This window comes from Cupressus sempervirens, chromosome 4 (genome assembly GCF_028749045.1).
Source record: "Cupressus sempervirens isolate cs-2001-9-10 chromosome 4, ASM2874904v1, whole genome shotgun sequence".
NCBI classification, from domain to species: Eukaryota; Viridiplantae; Streptophyta; class Pinopsida; order Cupressales; family Cupressaceae; genus Cupressus; species Cupressus sempervirens.
In genome coordinates, this window is record NC_143121.1 from 727,644,783 (window position 1) to 727,653,091 (window position 8,309).

Here is an 8,309-nt window from a genome sequence, read left to right on the forward strand (position 1 = left end):
ATAAAGCGCGCACACAAATATTTGCATCCACGCATTTGCAAATGTTGAAGTAAGTCATTATTAATGTGTATGCCAACGATTTCATGTGTTAAAAAGAAAAAAAAATGAAGAAGATTTGAAATGTTGAAAAATGTCATAGTTTTTTTTGAAACTTATAAGAAATTGAATAGGTTCCTCGACAAGGAAATTCATAACAAAATGAAAGACATAATTATTATTTTTAATTATAATAATCTCTTTGACTAAAATATTATTTTTATTTTAATACATTTGTAATTGATTAACGTTTCATGTAAAATAACATTTTTCTCAAAATTATTTTCTAAGTCTTCAAACCTCATTTTTATAATACTAAATCTTATATTAATTAATTAATTTAAATCTATTGAAGGCTTTATAAATTAAAATTTAATTTTAATACCTAGAATTACATTATAAGGACTTTTGTTACGGTTAGTTTTTTATTGGGACAAGGGTTAAAGTAAGGATTTAAGGGTTAGGGTGAGCATTAGGGTTTGACATTTAGGATTAGGATCATGGTTTAACATTCATAAGAAGGTATTAGGGTTAACCATTTAGGCTTAGGGTTTATCTTAAGATTTAGGATTCAAGGTTAGTCTTTTACATTTTGTATGAGGGTTCAACATTTATGGTTATTATTACGTTGAGCGTTATGGTATGGGTATGCATCATAGTTAAGATTGGGATTTATATTAAGGTTAGGTTTAATCGTTAGAGCTAGGATTTAGAATTAGGGTTGTATATTTAGACTTGATGATTAGCAATTAGGATTAGGGTTTTACATAAGGATTGGATAATGGTTTAAGGTTTATCATTTAGGATTATAGTTTGGATTTAGATTTAGGGTTTAGTTTATCGGATTATGATGTGGTAATTGGGATTAGGATTGGAGTTTATTATTTAAGGTGTAGCATTTAGAACTAGGATTACAATTAAGGCTTATAATTTAAGATTTATTTAGTAATTTATGGAAATAGGATATGATATTACATCATGGTTAGTATTATAGTTATGAGTAGAGTTTGAATTACGATAGAATTTGGGCTAAAGTTCAACATTTAGGATTATGATTCAATAATAAGGGCTATGATTAGTGTTTGATAATAGTGATTAGGACTTATGATTTAGGATCATAATTTAGGGTGGGATTAGGATTAGGGTTTAGCAAATGGGTTAACCTAACTACAATTGAACTATAATACAAATTGTCACCATAAAATTTAATGAAAAGTATTAATCCTTATGCTTACATAAATTTCACCTTTGATTGTAAGCATAATAAAAAATCATAACCCTAATTTATTTAATTTTCCCACTACAATTATTGTTTGGGTGTTTGAGATCGGAGTTAAAATTTAGGTTTTTGTATATAGATCATAGTATGCATTATGGTTCTAATTAGGGACACATAATAGTAAATTTTAGTGTCAAGGTTAGTGTTTATAATTATGATCAAAACTTAGATTTTACCATTAGGATTATAGTTAGAATTATTTTTAGGTTTACTATATTTAATAAAATTTAAATAATTGAGAACACTATCCACCTCATGTATACAATTATGTAATGTGTCTTATTTTTTTTCTCTATAATGACATTGTGCATAAGTTAAATTTTGTGTAATGTGTTTTCTTAGTTTTCATTTTTGGTATTTTCCTTAAATTTGGGCTTACTTATTAGAGTTTAATTCCACTACACTTCCGTCACACATGTTTATAAACTTCCTCCAATTAATCACTAAGTTGTGTTAAAACTAAATTAAATTTTATCTACTTCAAAAAATTGTAGAACATATATATTATCCTTTTACTTATTCTTAATATTTATCCTAGAAATAATGAAAATGGAGTCAACAAACGGTAAATCGTGCGTGAAAGCATTGAAAAGAAGGGAAGCAGAACATTTTTACTTTAGAGCATTCAAGATTTGATGGATTTATTTTAAGCCCCAAAATGGAAGCGTTTTCACATAATGTTCATTTGCATTTTAAATGAAGTGTCCATCGCACTGGTTTAGTTTTTAATAGTTGCCATTCAAGAGTGGATTTTCTTAATTAAACTATCCAAACATTCTAATGAAAAACATTATAATATTTAAACATGCATTCCATGAAAAAGCAAGAATGGTTCATTTTTAAGCTTTTAAACATGGGTTTTCAAGCAATCATTATAAGAAACTTGCAAAAAACTGTTAGTATTTTGCTCCCACAAATACTTGCAACAAAAAAAGATTATAGGTTTGCCACTGGTTGGTCAATCTAGGAAACTCATGGGTTTAAACTGCAATCCCACAATGCAGGATCGAAGCTAAAAGGTCGCGGGATTGGAGTGAAAATAATTGGTGAAACTACGAAAAAATGGGTCGTGAGAAGAAAGTAACAGGGCAATCTTGCAAAATGATGATCGCATGGGTTTATGGGGACACTTTCCCACTGACAAATTTATCTATGGGTTCGATAGTGGAGGAAAAAAAGTGGGGTATAATGATTGAATAAATAGGTGAAACATTCCTATAGGTTTTTACAGCGATCCTGTTGGTAAAAATTGGCGTTCCCATGGGAATAGGGTCAGTGGGAATGACAACTAGGATTTTTTTAATGGCACGTAGTGGTGGGGTTTGGGGCAAAGAGTGATTTCTCCTTCACTAGGTTGTGTTCCCGTGGGTTGAGGATCACGATCTCACAATTGTGGGTTTGCAATTTTGTGGTTGCGGGATTGCAAACCAGGGGTGCTAAAATATTGGTGAAACTAGAATTTGATTTTATGGCCGGGAGCATAATTCTTGGCAAGGGAATTTGGTGCCTTCAAAAAATGTTAGAAGAACACCTACATGCGTAAAAGACACAAAATGTTAGTTTGGTTAGTTCAAACATGAATAAACAAAAGTGTGATTATAGTGACCCGAATGCGGACTCCCATTGGGTGTGCCAAAATGTATAACCTAATCTAGTAGTGTAATATTGAATACTAACTAGTAAAAGCATTCACAAAAGTAAATAAGTAAAAACTTATAATAAGACGAGGTTACCACCAAAAGGAAGGCAAACAAAGAATGGAAAGCTCCTTGGGTGTAACCTATTATGACGTAGATATGTCCCTGATGGATAGGGAATGTATGCTGATGATGTACTCAAGCTTCCAATGGGTGGGGGTTTTTACCAAGTGTGTAGATGGGTGAGAGTTTCAACAATGGAGGTGTTGATGTATTTCAGCATTATGATGGTGTAAAATGGCTATGATGTAGTAGTCAGTGGGGCATTATAAGTTTTCATAAAAGTGGATTGATAGATTGTGAGAGGGAAGGGCTTTATTTATAGGCTAAGGGGTAGTGAAATGCAGGGTCAAGATGCAAGGATGGAAGAATGGTGAGGAAGGGCTGTGATGCTTTCAAAGGGAAGCACATGGATTGTGATTGTTTAGAGCCAATAGGGAAGTGACACTTGTCACAAGGAGGATCAGTGTGAGGGGATGGGATAATGGTTGGTCAAAGGGAGTAACGAGGGAGGATGAGTGTGTAAGAGGGATGTAAGAGGTATTTAATGGAATGCAAGATGTATTAATGGTATGTAAGAGCCATAAATGCTCTTGGATAGGGATGGAAGAGGATAAGGGAGACTTTTTGACTTTAGGTTGGGTTAGCAAGTCTCAACCCTTGCTTAAAGTTGTGCACATGTTTAGGAGGGGGATTAAACTTAGTTTAGAAAGGGGATTAGGGGGCAAGTGGCTTAGCTTTCGTGGGATGGGTTAGTTAGGTGGCCAAGTAAGGTTAGTATGGGTGGATGAGTTGGATTAGGGGTAAAGGTTGGGTTTAGGGATATTTTTAGGGGTTAGGATAATTTATTTAATAAAATAGGGGATGTGGGATTAAATTAAATAGGTTTGAGGATTTATTTAATTTAATAGAGGAATATGGATTTAATTGATAGATTGATTTTGGGTTATCATTTGATTTTATCAATTGGACTATAGTCAATTAAATAAATAAATTAACTAGGGGATGAAGACTAATTAATTAAATAGTAAATATTTAATTAGTAACATCCTAGGAGACTACTAAATAAGATTACCTAGTGATGTAAATAGATTTAGGTGTCTACAGAATTTACTTTTGAATTGGGGATGGATCCTATGAATTTTCTAAGAAAGTTGATGCTGAACCCAAACGATATTTCTCGCACAAACTTGACTCAAGCATTTTTTGCGCCAAAAAAATGGGGAAGAAGCAAGAGCAATGAATACTGAAAAATCCCTCAACTTGAAACCCGACATCATACTATACTCATATTTGAATGAAAAATGATTGCACCTGTGAAAAAGGACTTAGGGATTTTTATGACCACAGTGAGACTAGAAACATTAAAAAAATTTGACTGCTGGGAAAACAAAGGGGCCTTAAACATGACAATCGACCCTTCATTGATTGATTTCAAAAAGTAACTCAAAATTATAATGTGGTAAAGGTTTTCAAGAGTTTCACCTAGTGTTTTATACTTAGGAAAGTTTAATGGACATGGAAACAAGTAGCAATCCCACCCTATCAACAAAGTTTGAGCATTTTATGATACAAATATTAGATTTTGCACTTTACTAGAATAAGGGTCAACACCCACAACTACTATTTCACCCTTTTAAATAATTTAGGTTTAAGAAATGAGTTTTCTTTCCTTTCTGTCAGCTCTTCTCTCTCACTCATAGTATCAAGGCTCATAGAGAGAATCCACATAAACCCATTTTGCGCCAAGGTTTCATGGTTTTAATTTATGATTACATAGTGGAAAAATGTGAAATTAAACGTTGCGAGGTCCTTGGTGTTTAATAAGGATAAAAGCTCAAAATTCCATTCTAGCAATAAAGGTAAGGGAAAAGGAATTATGGAAGAGTTGGGTGATATTAAGAGTGAAATGAGTAAGAGGAAGAAGAAAAATATCGGTTAAAAGGATACAAAAATAGAGTTAGAAGGTGAAGTGAGGAGGATGGAAAGATATTGAAGATGGTGGATGATGGGGATAGTGAGTATTTTGGTGGTTCGACGGACAAAATATACAAGCCTCTCAATAATTGTCCTTCCCCTATTTCATCCCATTCTCATGACAACCAAGGCCTTCCTTAGATTGACATGGAAAAGGAGGAAAAAGTGATTAATCAAGAGGAGAATGATGAGGATTTTGATAAAGAGACTCTCCATCTTGACAAATTTGTGGATAATGTGAATCATGATGTGCACAGTTCACTGAATGCCTCAACCAAAAAAGGGGATCAATAAAGATGTTGAAAGTGAAAGAAAGAATTCCAATAGAAAGAACATTCCTATTACTAATATGGTGGACACGGATGAGGTTAATTTGAAGCTTTTGGAAGATGAGCTTAAGGATCTTAGTGTTGAACCTTCCTTGGGTGTTTTGTAGATAGTGAAGGCAATTTCCTTGAACACATTTTGTATGGAGAACTAGTCATTCAATGCTATTAAACTCTTGAATATCAATTATAGGGCCCTAAATGCTAAGATGGATGAAATCTTAGGTAAATGCAACATTGCGTAGAGAAAGAGAATTATAGGGAATCCATTAAAAAGAACAATGTTATTCTAGCATTGATAGAAAGAATTGAGAATCTAAAAAATACTATGAATGCGAGGATTAAAAGTTTTCAGCATATTTTGGAAGCTACCATTGAATGTCTTAACAAGACACAAGGTAAAGTGGATCAGAAATTGAAGAATCTACTTGTTCTAGAATTAGAGGACCCAAAGTGTTCAAATATATTCCACCAATATAACTTTTGGTGGGGGGGGTGTGTTGAATTAGTATTTTGTATGACAGAAGGCAAGCCTTTTGCTCATATTGTATCCCAAGAAGGAGTGATGATTTATCTAGGCAGAGTTAAAGTCATTCAATAATTAAGTCTTTCATTGAGTAAAACTAGAGTAAAGTCCTTCTTTGGTCAAGTAAATTTCTCGAGGAGATTTATGCCTGACTTCTCTAAAATAATTAAATGTATAGTTGATATGATAAAAGAAAATACAACTTTAAAATGGACTGATGTTTGGAAAAGACTTTTGAAGATATCAAGAGTTCCATTGCCAAAGCCCATGTTCTTGTCCATCCTAACTACACTAAAGAATCCATTATTTACTGTTATTCCTTAGAACATACTATGTCAACTATATTGATGAAAGAGAATAAAGAAAGAATACAAGCTCAAATTGCTTTCATGAGCATACCATTGAAGAATCAAGAATTGATATACTCATAGATGGAAAAACATGTATATGCAATGGTGAGAGCCCTTAAATTTGTTAGGTTTTATGTGCTACATTCTCATTCAATAATATATGTGCCAGATCCTACAAAAAAAAGTATTCTGATGGAACAAGAGGTTGGTTGTAATAATAGAGGAGTATGGATAGAAAAAGTCCAAGAATATGATATAGAAATTAAGCCAACCAAACTTGTAGGAAGAAATACACTTTGTAAAGCCTTGGTAGAGGATCAACAATTCAAAGAAGAAGATACTCCAAAAATTCTAATGGTAAGCCTTTAGGATCCTTGGTTCTCAAAAATTACTTATTTTTGTAATGCCCCGCCAAGGGATCCAAAAGAATTAACCTAAAGTTTTACTAAGTTTTCTAAACAATTTTTTTTTTTAACAAGAAGTATAACGTACACATCAAACACATAGTAGCGGAAGCAATAACATGTAATCATTGACAACATACATTGTAAGTTACATTTCTTAAAGATCCCAAGACGTTGAGTCACGTTTAAATTTAATTAATTCTAAGTCTAACAACTATCACATACATATGAAGGAATAATCAGAAAGTCCCATGTCCATAATATACATTTGTTCCGAATGCCTCTCGGCAAATTAATTCAAAATGCTCAATCATCCACTATACAAGTCACAGGGTATGAAAGGCTTAAAAGAATATACATATGTAATAATAGAAATACATCAACCTCCATGAATCCATGATACAAAGTACAGTAAAGATATATACAAAACTATTCACCATACTTGATACATCCATACATCCATAATGATAAAACATCTAACATAAAATCTAACCATCCATCATAATAATCCAAGGACATAGTGAAGGTAAATGCCAATCACGAAAACTCCAGCCACAGTGACCACGAAATGGATCTCAATGGTAAGAGTAAAAGCACTACCACCCGACCGCATGGAACCTAAATGGTCCACTCCCACTGTGCTAAGGAGATAGTCTCAAGTCCCAAATAGGATAACAAAACCTATAATCATAAATACTCTCTAAGTCCAGGAAATCCTATAAGTATGCTAACTCAAGGGTTCCTAAAAAGATCGACATCTAAATCCCAGAGGTACCACAAGACACGTAGGAAACCTAATATGCAAGCGAGAAAGTGTCATCACAAAAGTCATGTAGAAGTTACCCAAGTAATCCCTTAGGAATCTTGGGTCCCTACTAATCCCTGCGGCCATTAGTATCCTCTCGTACTGACGAGGCATACTATGGAATGCAAGGTCGTAACCAAGCGTTCTCTCTACCCCATCCTAGTGTGTAATAGCACTCAAGGCATGGGAGAGAACATGCAATTATCTTATTAGGTTCATTTTCCCTTATTTAGTGTAAATGTTTTCACTTATTAAAACAACTTACAATGGGTTACTCCAGGCAGCCTCTTAGGGCCCCGATCCCCATTGCAAGCCACTTCCCGACTCTACACATAGATAACCTACCCTAGGCTCATGAAATCACAAATAAAGAATCATAATAAAATCACCTCAGTCCTATACAAGCAACTGAAAAACATCATAAAAGATAAGCCACAAAATTACATCAGTTCTTCATGAGCAACAGATAAGCATCCAATAATAATCATATGATCACGACAGTTCTCTATCAGCAACTGAAGGCATCAATGATAAATCACAAAATCCAATGGTTCTCTAATGAGCAACTAGAAAGTATCCCAATAGTAAATTACAATACTGATCGAAGACTCCAAAATGGTCAAGTCAAAACATGACATCATCAAGAACATAACAAACACTTCAGTCCTCTCAAGCGACCGAAAAGCAAACCAAGTATAACTGATCAAGACTCAAAAATGGTTATCAAATATAACTGATCGAGACTTGAAAATGGTTAAGTCAAGTATCTCAAATACATACACCTCAGCTTCACACAAGGAAATTGGAAAGCAATAACAAACAGTAAATACATCCATCATAAAGCTTACTATCACATTACCTTGGTTGGTTTGAAAAGATCAAGAACAAATCATCATAACATCAAATTCA